Source organism: Colobus angolensis, unplaced genomic scaffold, assembly GCF_000951035.1.
Source record: "Colobus angolensis palliatus isolate OR3802 unplaced genomic scaffold, Cang.pa_1.0 Scaffold300, whole genome shotgun sequence".
In the NCBI taxonomy this organism is placed as follows: domain Eukaryota; kingdom Metazoa; phylum Chordata; class Mammalia; order Primates; family Cercopithecidae; genus Colobus; species Colobus angolensis.
Genome location: NW_012116267.1, coordinates 566,803 through 584,688, shown reverse-complemented (window position 1 = coordinate 584,688; position 17,886 = coordinate 566,803). Strand labels below are relative to the sequence as shown.

Here is a 17,886-nt window from a genome sequence, read left to right as displayed (position 1 = left end):
ATATTTGTACAACAATGTTAAGGGGTAAACGGTAGAATTCAGAATTAAATATTACATAATATATGTATAATCACACACAATGATTCTGTACAGGCACACAAAAAAATGAAATACTTTAAATAATGGTCATTATAGCTGAGTGATGAGTTCCAGGTGATTCCAGCACGTTTCTGTATTTTCCCAATTTATTTAAAATAAGCTTACATTACTTTTTTAATCAGAGAAAAATGTTACGTTATATCTTAACCATTTAACAATTATATATTTACTTTATAAGTATATGAATATCTAATTAATTTTACACACCAGGCTGCTAGCCCATTAGGTAAAATTTTATAACTAACCCCAAAAGTTATTACAAACTGTGTACTGGAACCCAGAGAAGCTCAAGATATATAACTGCAAACAAAAATTAAATAAAATATATGAGGTGTTATCACTTCAGCAAGGCTAGTTTTTGGTAACTGATTCTGTTTTAGTGTGCCACTAGAAATATATCCTCTTCGTTTATGTCCTCTCTTGCTTTCTCTGAGCATATAAAATGACAGCTTATGTGGAAATCAAGTCGAGGTCAAATTACCAATATTCTGTAAGTGGCTGGAGGTCAGAATTACCTTCTAAAGAGCCCTGAGCCCTAGAGTGAGTTTCTATTTATTCAGCATTCTACTTCCCAATCTCAGCTAACCAAAAAAAAAAAAGGAGATGGGGGAAAATGGGTCCCAAGCTCAGGATTCAGCCTGTGCTTTCAAATAGTCAAGAAACAGAAAGGCAGGCATATGCAGGCACAACCAGACAGAGTACAGGGTTGAAGTCCCTTGTATTTGTAAAGGCAAGTGTTTGATTAGTTCCATTCAGCTTGAATAATTCTAGTTGTGTGATATAAGAAAAAGAAAAGGCCGGGCGTGGTGGCTCATGCCTGTAATCCCAGCACTTTGGGAGGCCGAGACGGGCGGATCACGAGGTCAGGAGATCGAGACCATCCTGGCTAACACGGTGAAACCCCGTCTCTACTAAAAAAATACAAAAAACTAGCCGGGCGACGTGGCGGACGCCTGTAGTCCCAGCTACTCGGGAGGCTGAGGCAGGAGAATGGCGTAAACCCGGGAGGCGGAGCTTGCAGTGAGCTGAGATCGGGCCACTGCACTCCAGCCTGGGCAGCAGAGCAAGACTCCGTCTCAAAAAAAAAAAAAAAAGAAAAAAGAAAAAAAAAGTGTACCCTGGCAAACAGCTAAAAAATCCTTAATGGGCTTTGAGGGCTCCCTATGGTCATTATATTTTTAATGTAATGGGCAGCCACCATATGCCATGCCTACTGCTAGAAACGTAAGATGCCATGATGGGTGAATGTGGCCCTAGATCCTTGGAAGAGTGGGGCCACTTCTTCCCCAATTGTTGAATCTTTTTATGTCTATTTTTGGTTTTAATACATGTTATGGAAGCATAATCGTCCTCCAAAAATACTTGGTAAGCAACATTGGTTTAATTGTGTATAAAATTTATTTTAGCTTTAACAAGGCATCTGGATCACAGATTCCTATAAAGGTTGCAAAGTCAGGTCCCGAGTGATACAGTCCATGGGACACTGCCTTTCCCATCCCTATCCATTCCTCCTGCTCCTACTCCCAGCTGCCTTGTGTGAAAAGGTCAGTTGTACTGGTTTACCCAGGACAATGAAATGTCACTTTGAATGAGCTGCTATAATACTATTTTTACTGCTTTTGCATGTTCCTTTCTATTTTTATCTCATCTTTGAAAGATGCTTCACAACATCTTTGCAAGATGAATGGAAAAGGCAACGGGGCATGAGTTGAAATGTGGACAATGCTAAGGCTTTACAACTCAAGACCAAATTCCACACTGATACTTCCTATTCACTTCCATAATCTGCTTGCTCCTTTCCCTGCCTCCTCCACCCTATCCCACCCCAACCCATTCACATGGACTTCAAAAATTCAAGTCCGGCAGGGCACGGTAGTTTATACCAGTAATCCCAATGCTCTCAGAGGCCAAGTCAGGAGATGACTTGAGGTCAGGAGTTCCAGACCAGCCCAGGCAACACAGTAAGACCCTGTCTCTACAAAAAATATAAATAAATAAAAATTTTAAATTAACTGAGCATGGTGGTGGGTGCCTGCAGTCCCAGCTACTGGGGAGGCTGAGGCAAGAGGATTACTTGAGCCCAGGAGTTTGAGGTTATAATGAGCTACGACTGCACCACTGCACTCCAGCCTGGGCAACAGAGTGAGACCCAATCTCTAAAATGAATGAATGAATGAATGAATAAATAAATGGATTAATTTAAAAAACAGTCAAATCTGATAATGATATTACCCAGCCTAATCCTTTCCAATGGTTCCATGTCACTTACCAAAGACAGTCAGAACTGCTCGTGCGTATTCCAGGCCTTTCTGGTCATTCCTGCTGGCTCCTTCCCCGCTCCTGCAGCCAATGTGACAGCCCCACACCTGTGCGCATGCATTCCCCAAACCCACTCCACCTCATCCCACCTCATCACCAGAAGAGCAACTCCTATCTGCACAAGCATCCCATCCTCCGTGAAACATGTTTCTCAGGAAAATGTTTAATTAGGAAAGAAATTCAAATCAGTATCTTCTTTGAAGAATATTGGAGGGATGGGCTTGGCCCTAGAGAGAAAGTTACACTCAACCTTAGAGAATCTTACCTCTGCTTTTTCTTTTATTCAGTACCCAGTAACTACTGATGAGGTGGACTCTGTACCACACATTGATTTCACTACTAAAGCCCCAGGAGAACAGACAAGTTCTGCAACCAATCCGGGCTGGCAAGATTTCATGGGAAAATGTGCATAGAAGTAAAACATGCAAACACGTATTTTGAGAATACACTTCTGCAGAAGTATATCTTCCACTTTTATCACATCATTGTCCCCAAGAACATTTGGGGAATAAGGTGGCCACTCGGAGAGTTAAGCTGCAAAACCATCAGACAATATGTATAAATGGCATGTTTAAGAAAAAGAATAGCTCCCAGTCCAGCAATCTTCCCATGGGGATGGATTACCATGTCTAAAGATAAAATGTGCTCCTTGTAAACTAGAGTGGCCAGCCATGGAAGCTGTGGGCAAATGTTGGCAGGCCCCATAGAAGCACAGTGCAGGGAAGGGGCTGGCCCAAGGACTCCAGTTGCCTGGCCCAGGGGCAGCTCTATCTCAATGAAAGAGTGTATTAATTTCCTAGAGCTGCCGTAACAAATTAGCACAAACTGAGTGGTTAAAAACAACAGAATTGTATGGTTTCACGGTTTTGGAGGCCTGAAATCTAAAATCCAATATCACCAGGGTTGGCTCCTTCTATAGGCTCTGAAGGTCAAGGCATTCCATGCCTCTTTCTAGCTTCTGGGTGCTGTCCAGAATCCTCGACACTCCTTGGCTTGTAGCTTCATAACTCCAACCTCTGCCTCTGTCTTTACATGGCCTTCTTCTCTTCTAAGGGCATAGAATTTGTAAATTGTCATTGGATTTAGGGTTCACCTAATCCAGGATGATTTCATCTTAAAATCCTTAACATAATTACATCTGCAAAGACTCTTTTTTCAAATAGGGTCACATTTATAGGGTTCGGGTGGACATACCTTTTGAGTGGCTCACCATTCAACCCACTGCAGAAAGCATCCATTATTCCGATTGAGCCTTCACCACTGATACCCCCAGTTCTGAATCCAAGCTGATCACCCTTCTTTCTGATTGTGATTTCATTCCCCAGGTAGTTAGACCTGCCTGGCATTCTTGAGAATCCAGGCTCTCTGCAGTTATATTTCTTGTGAAAAATCAATGGATTGGAGATCTGGTTTTACACTTGAGTCTCATGAGAGAAACGTGTGTCTGTGCTAGAGAGAGAGAAAAAAAAACACCATCTCTTAATGTGTTGACCCAATCCTCTCTGAGCCTGCCAGCCTGGGGCCAAACCCAAGCCTGGCAAATTCTCCAAGGTAAGCCATCCTGAGAGGCCCCTGGAGACACTGCCTGTCTGCAAAAGACCCTCTGCTATGCGTGGCCAAGTGAGGACGAAGAATCAGAGCGAACTAGAGCTCCTCAATGAGCCAGTAGTCACCCCAGATCCTTCCACCCTATGTCTGTGCTGACCAGTGGGGTGCACAGTAGTGTGCCCTAAGGATGTGATCCCTTGGATTATTCTTTTGGAAGATGAAGAGTGGAGTCAGTCAAAAGGCAGAAGAAGAGATAAAGAAGAACCTTAAAGACCATTCTGACTCCTCATGAACTGTCTCAGATTGAGTGATGCCCACCGTTCAAACACAAGTGTGACCAACCTGTGGCCAGGTAGCTACTGCCTGAGAAGTAAGGACCCTCCGCCCTGGAATTTCACGTGGAGCCTCTCCTCCCCAAATACACCCTGCCATGTGTCATTGAAGCTAAAATTGTACTTTCCAAGCCTCTCTCAGCTACTGTCAAAAAAGCCAATAGAAATAGATCTACATTAAGACTTTTTAATCCATTTTGTGTTGCTAGTTTTGTAATTGCTGTTGGTGTTTTTGCATGATTTCCAAAAGATCTGGCTTCCTGGAGAAGCTGGCAGTTTTCCAGTGATTAAAACTATTCTCTGTGATAAGAAAATGATTGGCCGGGTGTGGTGGCTCACATTTGTAATCCCAGAACTTTGGGAGGCCAAGGCAGATGGATCACTTGAGGTCAGGAGCCTGAGACCAGCCTGGCCAACATGGTGAAACCCCCGTCTCTACTAAAAAACACAAAAACTAGCCAGGTGAGGTGGCACGTGCCTGTAATCCCAGCTACTCAAGAAGCTGAGGCAGGAGAATCACTTGAACTCAGGAGGTAGAGGTTGCAGTGAGCCGAGATTATGCCACTGCACTCCAGCCTGGGCAAAAGAACGAGACCCTGTCCCCCCCCAAAAAAAAGGATTAGGAAGTAAGATTAAAGGTCACAATGACACTATATGTGTGTCCTCAGGAAGACATTTTAGCGGAGAAATAAAAGCTTTCAGGTGCTTTCATCTGTGAGCTTCCAACAAACCTGTGAGCCTCCGGCAGTTGTAGAAATTCTCAGACAAGATATGAACTCATTTCCAGACCCACGGACACTGAAACAGGGAAGAAGGAGCTAAAGTGAAAGGACAGAGGTAAGGGACGGTTTGTAGCACTAGAGCCAACAACTGGGAACCTCATAGCTCCAACTGAGTCATCCTGGCTCATGCTTCTGAAGTTAATTTAACTTAAAGAAATACTTTTTTCTTTATGGATGAAGTGCATGGGTCTGTGCTGCGTGTCCTGCCCAGCTTCCCTTCATTTTCTGTGCCAAAATCAGCTGAAATGCTGTGTCTGCCCATTACTTTTGGCCAATTAAGTAGAAATACAGGGGCTAGAAGCTCCAGGACATTCCTGTCCCATTTCCTCCCTGTCCCCTATGTTACCAACATCAGCAGGAGATTGTCCAAAACTGGCAGTGGTTTCTGGAGGGAAGGAAATGGCTTCCTAGCGGGAAGGATCAGGGCAAGGGCTACTCATGCTTCTGCGTTTCATGTCAGACCTAACGCCTCTGTGCCACTGCCTGAAAGAAAAGAAAGATTCTGGAGGACGTAAGTGCTGGAATCATCACATGAACACCTTTAGGGACAATGTTCTAGAGGCCCACCCCTATGGCCCTTTGGATGGGAAATAGCAATATCATTTTAGGAAACATCAATGAATTTAATAACTTAACATTTCCTGTAAAGAGAAAAAGGAAAGAATGACACATTCAGGTGGCAAAAACTTTGGTGTCTAACATATGCCAACTCTTCCTTCTCTAAAGGCTTCAGAAGTCAAGGCCCATGTGAATACAAACATCACCGATTGAGATGACCGTGGTTATTCAATATACTTCTGCCACAATGATACTTCCAAAATGCTATCTAAGAGGTTTTCTGCAAGGAGTTTGGAATCGCTCATGTAAACCCATTGATATTTTTGTTACATTGCAAGGATTTTCCCCTAAAGTAAGGATCAGACAAGAGCCTTAAATGATAACTTTTTAAAACCCGCCTGCCTTTTTTTTAATGGAAGTTTTCTTTTTCAAAGGTGAAGGATGTTGTTCTTCATGAAAGCTTTGTTGCCACCAACAGAAATTCAAAGTAGAGAACTAGAGGTGAATCAGGTAGGATTACCTACATTGCTGTTCTTGGAACGCAGCTCCACTTATGGGATAATTGTCAACTATTTTAATATTCTATTTTCCAGGAAAACATGGTCCATGTTCAACAGAAGCCCAGTAAATTCCAAAGCGGACAATCAACAAAGCAGCCTCTGTCACCAGGCAAGATATGACTACATCTGGGTCAACAACATGAAGAAATACGTTATCACTGTGTAAATATGAACAGTTCCAGGAAACAGATCTTTGCATTCCTGCTTTTTGTTTCACTGAAACCGGGACATGGAGCTCATGCTCCCAGACAAACGTCAAGTCTACTTTGACCCTGGCTTTCCCCAAGTACACGAACACTCCAGGGAGGCAGAGAGTTGCCTGGCTGAAACCAAAGAATCTTCTGGCCACCCCCAAACCTGCCCCTGGCAGTGGCCTATACAAAGTAAGTCTGAGAAATGTAATACATCTTAGGAATGCACCTGGAAAACAGCAATATTATATCCACCCAGGGAAAAGTCTTCCTGGGGATTAGAGTGGGCTCTGAAATCTGAGGCTTCTGAAGCTTTCATAATTGTTATCCCAATTAATGTAACTGCAGACACCATTCTTATATTCCCAGGTACAATAATGTCCCATGCCTTTGAAGCTCATCAAGCCATTTGCTTCAACACTTGAGGAGGCAAGCCCCAAGGTTAACAGCCCTCCATGTGAGCCTATCATCTGCTTGCTGTACAAACGCATTTTCTTTGCATTTCAGTCATGCCCTGACCTTGGAGAGGACGATGTAAAGGGGAACGCCTGATTAACTCTCCATTTGTAAACCAATTATTTTACTATTGGCGTCTTCATTCTGCAATCACTGACATAAAATCTTTTACAAAACAAAATGTAATAAATGAGAAATCGATTGGACTTTTTAAAAGTTTGCTTTGAAGTCAGCCATTAATAAGAAATGTCCTTTAATAAGAGAGCTCTGTCTGTAGTTCTTTGACATCAGAGCCCAGCTGTGTGGCTGCTGGAGGAGATGAAGCCACATTCAGTCAAGGCTTAGGAACTCTTCCTTGTTCATCTTTAACTGCAAGGACAGAGGCATACTATTTTTCTTTTATTATTATTATTATTATTATTATTATTGGTAGAGATGGGGTCTACCTAGGTTGCCCAGGCTGGTCTCAAACTCCTGGACTCAAATGATTCTCCTGTCTTAGCCTCCCAAAGTGCTGAGATTACAGGTGTGAGCCACCACACCCAGCCAGTACCAGAAGTACTGCTTTTCTACTTAAAAAAGAGGGAAAGAATGTTTTCATGTAGATCTTCGCATGCTAAAATCACACCAAAACCTCATGCAAGGTCAATGAAGAACAAAGTTGTCTACTCCCACCACAGAATCTCTGCATTGATTGTCACTGTCCCGGACACTCTTTCCCAGAGGTCAGCATGGTTCCCTCCTTTATCTTCTTCAGTTCGTCATCAAGTGTCACCTTTTGGTGAGACCTTCCCTCACCTCCCTACTGACAATTATGAACCAGCAGCCCCGACCCCCGCATCCCTTCTCCACCCTGCTTTCCTCCATAGCACTCCCAGGCTTGACATTCCTTACATTGTGTCCACTCCTCCCTTTTGATTATTGCCTCCCCACCATGAGAATGTAAACTCCATGAGGACAGGAAGATCCCAGCAACACCTAGAACAGAAGCCAACATAGAGCCAGCACTCAATAAATATAATGAGACATATACATAAAGTATTTACAATGGAAAGTCAAAATACCACTGCCCGTCATGAACAAGTCATTCCCCTTCTCTCCACAAAGATAGACAGTGTGGCAAAGCCACTGCCCAGGTGAGCCAAGAACAAAGAAGAGAGAGAAAAACTGCTCCTGTTCTCCCACATCAGATAAAAAGCACCGTGCCTTCCACGTCACCTGGGAGCCCAGACTCAGGCAACTACCATGATCCCTGCCCACACCTCCACCTGAAACTCCAGAGGGAAGAGGGGTAATGTTCTCTCTGGCTTCTAGCTTGCTTGTGGCTTGCTGGTGAGTCGTATCCAGGGCCAGCTCCACGGGAACTGCTGTAGTCACACCCAGGGTCCCACACTCAGAAGAGTCCCAAGCTTGGTTTCATGCTCTGCTGTGGCCATCTGGAAATTCTTGCCAATTTTACCTTTGAACTTGGGACAGTGGAGCATGCACGTGAGCAGAAGAGATTCGTAAAGGAAAAACTTTATATTTTAGTATCTTTAGCAGCATTTTTTCTCTGCTTTTTCAACAAGCAGATCCACATTTTCTTTTTGCATTGAGCCCTAAAAATTATGTAGTTGGTCCTGGATGCATTCATGTTCTTTGTAGAGGGAAAACTTTCTAAGGTGGAGAAAATCCACTCTGTCTAATGGTTCTGTCTTCCCAACTTGAAAGAAGCGCGGTCATCTCTTTTTGGCTAACAACAGCAACAACAAAGCTTAGATTCTACTAAATCCCAAATCAAGGAGAATAATTGAGCTGATGAGTTGCTTTGAAGGCAAGAAATAATAGAGAAAAAACTTTTATAAAAATAATTACTGGAAATGCTAGTAAGAGCAGCTGGGAAACTACTTTTGTTGTTGGGAAGCTATTTTTGTTGTTTGGAAACTTCAGAAGGCTATTTATTGAAGTCATACGACAATTTATACTACATGTGTACCATGTACCAAAAGGGAATTATTTAATCCACCTCTTCCCAAGGGAAGAGTCAGGATTAGTGGACATAAAACCCAAGGCTTTACAAATACTGAAGAGAACTTGGCTATTCAACAATTATGCATATTAATAAATGGCAAAATGCATCATTAATTCTATAACTTTCTAATTTTGAGAAAACTCCATAGACTCACAGGTTAAATTAAAATAGAAAAAAATTAAATGCATTGCTAAAATTTAAAAGTTAGATGCGTCATTCACATGTTGAATGATAACGATACCCAAATTTGATAAATTTCAACAGATCAAAAAGTTCAACTTCATCTAACTTGTGATGGTTAATACTGAGTGTCAACTTGATTGGATTGAAGGATACAAAGTATTGATCCTGGGTGTGTCTGTGAGGGTGCTGCCAAAAGAGATTAACATTTGAGTCAGTGGGCTGGGGAAGGCAGACCCACCCTTAATCTGGAGGACATAATCTAATCAGCTGCCAGCAAACATAAAGCAGGCAGAAAAATGTGAAAGGAAAGACTGGCCTAGCCTCCCAGCCTACATCTTTCTCCCGTGCTGGATGCTTCCTGCCCTCGAACATCAGACTCCAAGTTCTTCAGTTTTGGGACTCAGACTATACACACACACACACACACACACACGCATACACACATATACATATATATATCTTCTATTAGTTCTATTCCTCTAGAGAACCCTAATATACCAACTGAGTCATATTTTCCTAATTTGTCAATCCTTCCCTATTTCTCTATCTCTACTATTCTATGAAAGATAATACAAGACCTAGGAAATAAAATCAAACACCTACAGAAGTCAGACATGTAACGTAAACATGTGAACCAGGCTGAACACAAGATAGAAGGGGTAAGACAGTGGGACTGCATGTGTACCTTCTAAAACTTGTTTGAGGCAGAATATTCTTTTGTTACCCAAGCTGGAGCACAGTGGCACAATCTCAGCTCACTGCAACCTCCACCTCCTGGATTCAAGCAATTCTGCCTCAGCCTCCCAAGTAGCTGGGATTACAGGTGTGCACCACCACACCCAGCTAAGCTTTGTATTTTTAGTAGAGATGTGATTTCACCATGTTGGCCAGGCTGGTCTCAAACTCCTGACCTCAAGTGATCCGCCCGCCTCGGCCTCCCAAAGTGCTGGAATTTTACAGGTGTCAGCCACCATGCCCGGCCACTTTTTAAAATCAAGGGATCTTCTGAATCTTTAATCAAGTCAGGATCTTCTGAAAAGCAGAAACCAGGGCAGGACTCAATGCACAAGTAATTTATTAAGAGAAGTGCCTATGAGTCTCTTATTCAGGCTGCTATAACAAAATATCATAGACTAGGTGACTTATAAACAGCTGAACATGATTTCTCACAGTGCCAGAGGTTGCAAGTTGGACATTAGGATGCCAGCAGCAGGGTTAGGTTCTGGGGAGGGCTCTCTTCTGGGTTGCAGGCAGCTGACTTCTTGTCACATCTTCATATGGCAAGATAGGACAAAAGACCTCTCTGAGTATTTTTAAAGGGCACTAATACCATTCATGAGGCTCCACCCTCATGAGCTAATCACCTCCCAAAGGCCATCACATTGAGATTAGAGTTTCAACATATGAATCTGGGGGGCAAAGACATTCAGTCTACAACAGAGAGAACATGAGGAGCAGACTACCAGAGATGTTAGACCATCATGTAGGTCTGACCTCCTTGAAGGAGAGAGGGAAGGAAGCAAGGTGAATTAGATGCTTCCTCAACTACACTGCATTTCTCCAGGAAGTTCTGCAAGGCCAGTTGGGAGGCCTTAAGCCACAGTCAGAGGCATCTCACCTCTCCCAGAAACAGGCCTGTCTGGGTATCCCACCTTGCTCAGCCATGAAAAGCAAGGTCTCAGGTCAATCAGTGATAGATTTCAGAGCACAGAAGCTGGGGCTGTTAGTCAATGATGCCACCTGCTGTCATAGATCTGAGGCCATTCTCATATCCTCCATAGTGCCCAATAGAATATACCTGAAGGTCAGCAATCTGAGCTCGCCCAGGCCCTTGTTAAACTCTCATGCTTCATCCTCTCACCAACTGTCATCTCTCCACGCCTATACCTCACTACCAACCAAAGGAAAGTTTAGCTATCCATTCCATTCAGAAACATGGAAAGAATTCATTCCTGAAAAACGGACCTTGCAGGACCTGTGCTAGGAGCAGACACAACTTCAAAACAAGCTGTCCTTACAGACGTGTTGGAAGTCAGTCACTGGAGTTGCCTTCAGGCCAGAAAGTTTGCATCAGGTGTTCAGGTTGTTCTGTTTTCCCACAGAGGTCACTATGCCCTTGACTGAATGTGGCTCCATGGTTGGATAAGTTATGCAGGAATAAACCACAATTTAAAAATCATAATAATAACAAATGTTTATGCCAGCTTTTGAATCATAAAGCAATTTCCCACCCTTTCCTTTCCATACAGAAAACTGTTCCCCTTAGGAAACTTCCAGTGATACCACTGCTTCTTCCATGGATGCAAAAAACAGTACTAGTGTTGTATTTTCAAAGTTGAGAAGGGAAAAAAAACAGCACTACCAAACTGAGGACCTGTGAAAATATCAGTAGCAGTGTTGCCACACAGAGAGACTGAAAATATAATGGCTGCATTCCCCAAGGTAGTCTCAAGTTACCGAAATCATTCTGTGGAAGGCCAAGAGAAAATAAAGAAAAAAGATCCCTGTAAATACGGAAGCAGTGAAGAGAGCAGCAATAGAAGGGCAGCCTTTTAAAAACACAAAGGAATTATGAAACATGAAGGAAGATTAACAGCTAAAGCTTCACAGGAACCAGAAGAAAACAGGCAACTGTCAGAAAGCCCAGGAACCCTCATATTCAACGTGTTCCCCAGAAAACACACTGCCCTAATGTGTGTGTGTGTGTGTTTTTTTTTTCCAGGAAATGGAAACCCCATTTCTTCCACTGTACTCATCAGAAACCTGTCCATGTTTGACAACTTCTCTCCTTCACTCCTATACAACACATCACCCAGTCTTCTTGGTTTCATTTTCTCTTGAATCCATCTACTTCTCTCAACCCTAACGTCTACCCTGGTCCAAGTGAAGGTCACATTTTGCCTACTTTTTAACGATGGACCATCCAACCGGTCTCCTTCAGTCAACTCTTGCTACATGCCCCCATCATTCTCTAAAGAGTCCTCAATGTTCCTCTTAAAACATAAATGTAATCCCAGCACTTTGGGAGGCCGAGGTGGGTGGATCACCTGAGATCAGGAGTTTGAGACCAGCCTGCCTAATATGGTGAAACCCCGTCTCTACTAAAAATACAAAAAATTAGCTGGGTGTGGTGGCGTGTGCCTGTAATCCCAGCTACTCTGGAGGCTGAGGCAGGAGAATCGCTTGAACCCAGGAGGCAGAGGTTTGCGGTGAGCCAAGATTATGCCACTGCACACCAGCCTGGGCAACACAGTGAGATGCCTCTCAAATAAATAAATAATTGGGATCATACTATTCCACTGTAGTCTAAACCTCTCCAGTGGGTTCCAATCCAGTTGTCATCACAAAAACCCTCATGCTTGACAAGATCCTGCATGTTTGTAACCCCTCCCTTTCTAATATATCTGCCCCATCTCCTCAGTCCCTACACAGCAACTGCACAGGCCTTCTTTGGGTTCATCAAATATCATGCTCCATCTTACCTCAGAGCCTTTGCAAATACTGTTCCCTCCACCTTTCCTCCCTCTCTTTGCCTATTACTTCCTGCATTTCCTGAAGCACAGACGCCAGTTCCTCAGGAAAACCTTTCCTAACATGCCCTGCCTACCCCATCCCAGAACAACTCATTGTATATATATAATATATATATATATACACACACACACATATATATATATACAACTCATATATATATATATATAACACTTTTTGCAGCATGGTTGACATTTTTAGCATATTTGTAGGGTGGTTTGATTTTTTTTTTTTTTTTTTTTTGAGACGGAGTCTCGCTCTGTCGCCCAGGCTGGAGTGCAGTGGCCGGATCTCAGCTCACTGCAAGCTCCGCCTCCCGGGTTTACGCCATTCTCCTGCCTCAGCCTCCAGAGTAGCTGGGACTACAGGCGCCCGCCACCTCGCCCGGCTAGTTTTTTGTATTTTTAGTAGAGACGGGGTTTCACTGTGTTAGCCAGGATGGTCTCGATCTCCTGACCTCGTGATCCGCCCGTCTCGGCCTCCCAAAGTGCTGGGATTACAGGCTTGAGCCACCGCGCCCGGCCGGGTGGTTTGATTAATCTCTGTTTTTCTATCTAGACTTAATGCAGAAACTACGCCTGCCTTTAATTTTCTCAATCATTCCACCTGTGGCTAGCCCGGCATCTGGCGTATGAATGAATAATTGGATGGATGGATGGATGGATGGATGGATGGATGGATGGATGGATGGATGGATGGATGGTCAATCAATCCATTGATTGACTGATTGCTAAGTACCGGAATATTGTAAAGCCATAAGCCAGAAATATTATAAATCCATAAGCCATCTTTCCAGGGGCAGAAATAAATATCAAATGTAGATAGAGGCTAATGGGTAAATATACCACTTTTTAAATGTTTTAATTGCTGAATAGGTACCATATTCTCATACTTCAAATCTAAAAGGTGTCCACTGAGAAGATTTGCTCCTGTTCTGTGTCCTTCTACTCCATTTTTCACTGCCTTTATAAGTAACTCATTCAATAAGTATCTTATATTCGTTGTGTTTCTTTGCACAGATACAAGTTATTTTCACTTTCTTACACAAAACAGAGAACAGTATACACAGTGTTTTGACACACTGGATGTTGTCGTTGCTTTTGTTTAAACTAACAACATAATCCAAAGCTCTCTGATTCATTCCCTAAGAGCTTTCTTACTCTTTGTACAGCTCCGTGGCAGTCCATTGTATGGAGATGCACCATCCTTTATTTAACCCTTCCCATCCTGCTGCTTAGTCTTTTGCTATTTGAAACAAGGCGGCAATGGTAACATTGGGCATATGTCATTTTGTACCTGTCTGGGTCAGACCATAGGTCACTTCCTACAGAAGTGGGATAGCTGGGTCAGCTTGTAAATGCACTGGTGGTTTTGACAAATTGCTATCCACAGAATCTTTTTTTTAAGACAAGTTCTCACTCTGTCATCCAGGCTGGAATGCAGTGGCATGATCTCGATTCACTGCATCCTCCACCTCCTGGATTCAAGCAATTCTCCTGCCTCAGTTTCCCAAGTAGCTGGGATTACAGGCACATGCCACTGTGCCCGGCTAATTTTTGTGTTTTTAGTAGAGATGGGGTTTCACCATGTTGGCTAGGCTGGTCTTGACCTCCTAACCTCAAGTAATCCACCTACCTCAGCCTCCCAAAGTGCTGGGACTACAGGCATGAGTCACTGCGACCCACAGCATTTTAAAGTAAAGGTTCATAAAAGTTGAATAAAGGTAAGTTAGGAGGTGGTGGAGTAAGCCTTAAAGGCAGAAATGTCTGGGTTTGAATATGAGTTCTATCCATTATCAGCTTTGTCAACTTGAGTTAGATAAACTCTCTGAGCCTCAGTTTCCTCATCTATAAAATGGAGACAATATTCCTCTCCACATGGCTGAGGATGAAACAGAATAACACACACGAAGCATTTAGCTTCTTCTCTTGCATGCTCTCACGCAATCCATCACTTCAAACATCAGCCATCGGAGGAAGGCTCCTGAGTCTCCTTCTTCAGCTGAAACCTACCCTGTTTTTCCAGGTACCCGCTGGATTCTTCCTCTTGTATGTCTTGTATGCCCCCAATCTTTGTTTTGTTTTGTTTGAGACAGAGTCTCACTCTGTCGCCCAGGCTGGAGTGCAGTGGTACAATCTGGGCTCACTGCAACCTCCGCCTCCTGGGTTCAAGTGATTCTCCTGCCTCAGCCTCCTGAGTAGCTGGGCTTACAGGTGCCCACCATCATGCCCAGCCAAGTTTTTGTATTTTTAATAGAGACGGGGCTTCACCATGTTGGCCAGACTGGTGGCCTCAAGTGATCCGCCCACCTCAGCCTCCGAAAGTGCTGAGATTACAGGTGTGAACCACTGTGCCCGGCCCCACATCTTTAAATTACAAAATATCCAGAACAAAACCTTCTCAAAAATGCCATTTAAAACTGTATTATTTTCCTGCATTCCCCATTTACCCAAAGACCAAGATAATGACAGTTTTCTTCTTCCCCCCTTCTCCCTTCACCCACACTCTCAGTTCAGTCACCAATTCCTGATAATTTTTTCTCTCCAAATCTTCTGGAATCTGTTTCTTCCATTTATTTCCATTCTGACCCAGAACAGGTGTCCAAGGTTTCCCAACCAGACTATTGCGAAAAAAGGGGGCCAGACTAGTCTGACTGAGTCTGGTCTCATAACCTTTCAGGACAACCTCTCTAACCAGTCCTAAGGTGATCTTTCTAGAATACAAACCAGGCCTTGTTTCTCACTTGTTTGCCCTCCACCTTCTGTGGGCAGTGTCTAAAGGAATAGCATGTAAACCGTATAAACCACAGCCTTCTCCCAGGCCGCACCTCCAGTCCCTCTCCTGGCCTCTGGCCACAGCAAACTTCTGCCTTCCTCTGGGAAACTCTCTCTCTCTCTCAAGCCTCCTTCTCTTTGCCCAGGGGACTTTTCTACAAGCTGTTCATTTGCTCATTCATTCAGCAAATATTTTTAAGAGCCTGTTATATGCCAATTATCCTTTAACTTTAAAAAGGGTGGTCTGGCATGCCCCAGACTACTGAACTCCTAGAAACTTCACTGATGTAACAGACCCCTGAATTTGCATAGAGTTGACCTCCCACCACTGGTACACAGTTGTCTTCTAGGACAATCTTTCCCAACCTTGACACTATCGGCATCTGGGGAGAGAGAATTCTTCGCTGGGGTTGGGGGCTATCCTTTGTGTTGTAGGGTATGCAGAAGCATCCCTGAACTCTATCCACTAGATGCCAGTTGCTCACATCAACCAATTATAACAACCAAAATATCTGCAGATGTTCCCAAATATCCCCTGGGGCTTAAAATCATCCCAGGTTGATGCCCCGTATTAGGGCATCTATGATACTTGCAACTCCCAGATCAGTAAGTCCAATTAGCATGATGTCACTAATAGGTGAGCCAGAGCAATGTTCAGCAGAATGTCAGTATGATCAAGATCCCTGCAGACATGCAGATAGTGAATGTATACTGCTGTCCTTGCCACAGAAAGGCCAACCACTGCAGAGTCCCCCTATTGATGGAGGTTGAGAAGAAATCATTTGCCAGATCAATAGTCACATATGAAGTCTGAGAATGCGTGTTGCTCTTCATCAGTAAATATAGCAAACCCAGCACCACAGCTTCAAGGGGGCTGTCACCTAATACCATGTGCCATAATTTATCTGGTTTCTACAGGGACACAGTGGGTAAACTGAATGGAGATATTATGAGGACCACCACCTTGCAGCTTTGATGTTCATGATGACGCAGTCATATCTGCACTCCCTCCTAGAATGCCTTGTTATTCCTGATTACCATCTTGAATAATGGGGGAAGAACAGTTGCAGATATTTTACTCGGCCCTTCCTACCATGTTCCTTACTTCACAAGTGGGAGTTCTGCCAACCACTAAATATAGCTATCCCAATTATATATTTGGGGACCTGATAAATAACCACAGGGTAGTTTTTGGATCCAGTGGACCAAATGGACCCATTGTGAAACAGACTTGGGGTACAACTCTATTTATCACCTGACTTCCTAAAACTGCCAATCTAACAGGGGACAGGGCGGGTGGGGACAGACAGCATAAGGCATTTAAGATCCCTTGGTATTGAAGCGGCTACGTTTTCTGGGGTAAATACCTGGGGTTCGTCACCTCACACGGGGAAAATTTAGGACATGGACACACATGAGGCATTTAGGAGCAGAAGTTTAATAGGCAAAAGAAAGAGAAAGGAAAACAACTCTTTCTCTAGTGAGAGAGAGGGAACTTCTGAGAGGAAAAGGCCTGCTGGGGGCGGATGTGCCAGATTTTCTAGTCAGGCTTGAGGAGGCGGTGTCTGATTTACATAGTGCCCACAGATTGGTTCGAGGCGGTGCCTGATTTACATAGGACTCACAGATTGATTCAAGGCAGTGTCAGATTTGCACAGGGCTCACAGATTGGTTCAATCAGGTATGATGTTTACATACCACTGGGGAAGGCTGGCCACCCCACCCTAGTCTTATTATGCAAATGAACTTTCCCCTTGGCTGGGTCATCTTGTCTGCTCCTTACCGTAGACCCATCCTGAACATGATTGGCACAGCTGCCAGCATCTATGTCTGTAGCTTGAATTTTTTTTTTTTTTTTTTTTTGAGACGGAGTCTCGCTCTATCACCCAAGCAGGAGTGCAGTGGCGCGATCTTGGCTTACTGCAAGCTCCGCCTCCCAGGTTCAGGCCATTCTCCTGCCTCAGCCTCCTGAGTAGCTGGGACTATAGGCGCCTTCTACCATGCCCAGCTGATTTTTTGTATTTTTTCAGTAGAGACGGGGTTTCACCGTGTGCAGCTTGATTTTACAGGCTGCTCTTTGTTAGAAAATGATTTGGGGCTGCTTTTCATTAAAGGAAAAACCTTACTGAGGGCATCCGTATCCTCACTATCTGCCTAAGTAATTTCTTCTTAACTCCTGTGTCAGTATCAGCTCAAACCTTGTGTATTACTAATCCTCAAAAAGTCTGAATTGTCCCCATTCTCCGGCACTAGTGACTTGGGGAAATGGCTGCAAATTCCTTAAACGGGAAGATTAGAAGAACAAATTTTCATGTATACTGTGGAAAATAGCAGGGTCCTTCTTCAAGGAGGCCTAAGTCTTCCCCTCAATCCACGCATCAGTCATTGCAATAAAAAATTGGGGACTCTCCGCCGGGCGCAGTGGCTCAAGCCTGTAATCCCAGCACTTTGGGAGGCCGAGACGCGCGGATCACGAGGTCAGGAGATCGAGACCATCCTGGCTAACCCGGTGACACCCCGTCTCTACTAAAAATACAAAAAA

At 43.8% G+C, this 17,886-nt stretch overlaps 1 long non-coding RNA gene across 1 annotated transcript in view; it reads right to left on the bottom strand.

Annotated features, from left to right (window-relative positions):
* Positions 1-7,271: 7,271 nt before the first annotated feature.
* LOC105517488 overlaps positions 7,272-17,886 on the bottom strand; it is a 31,687-nt gene continuing 21,072 nt past the window's right edge. Inside the window, exon 4 of the long non-coding RNA XR_001002675.1 lies at positions 7,272-7,417. This is a non-coding gene — a long non-coding RNA (uncharacterized LOC105517488). The remainder of the gene's footprint in view (positions 7,418-17,886) is intronic.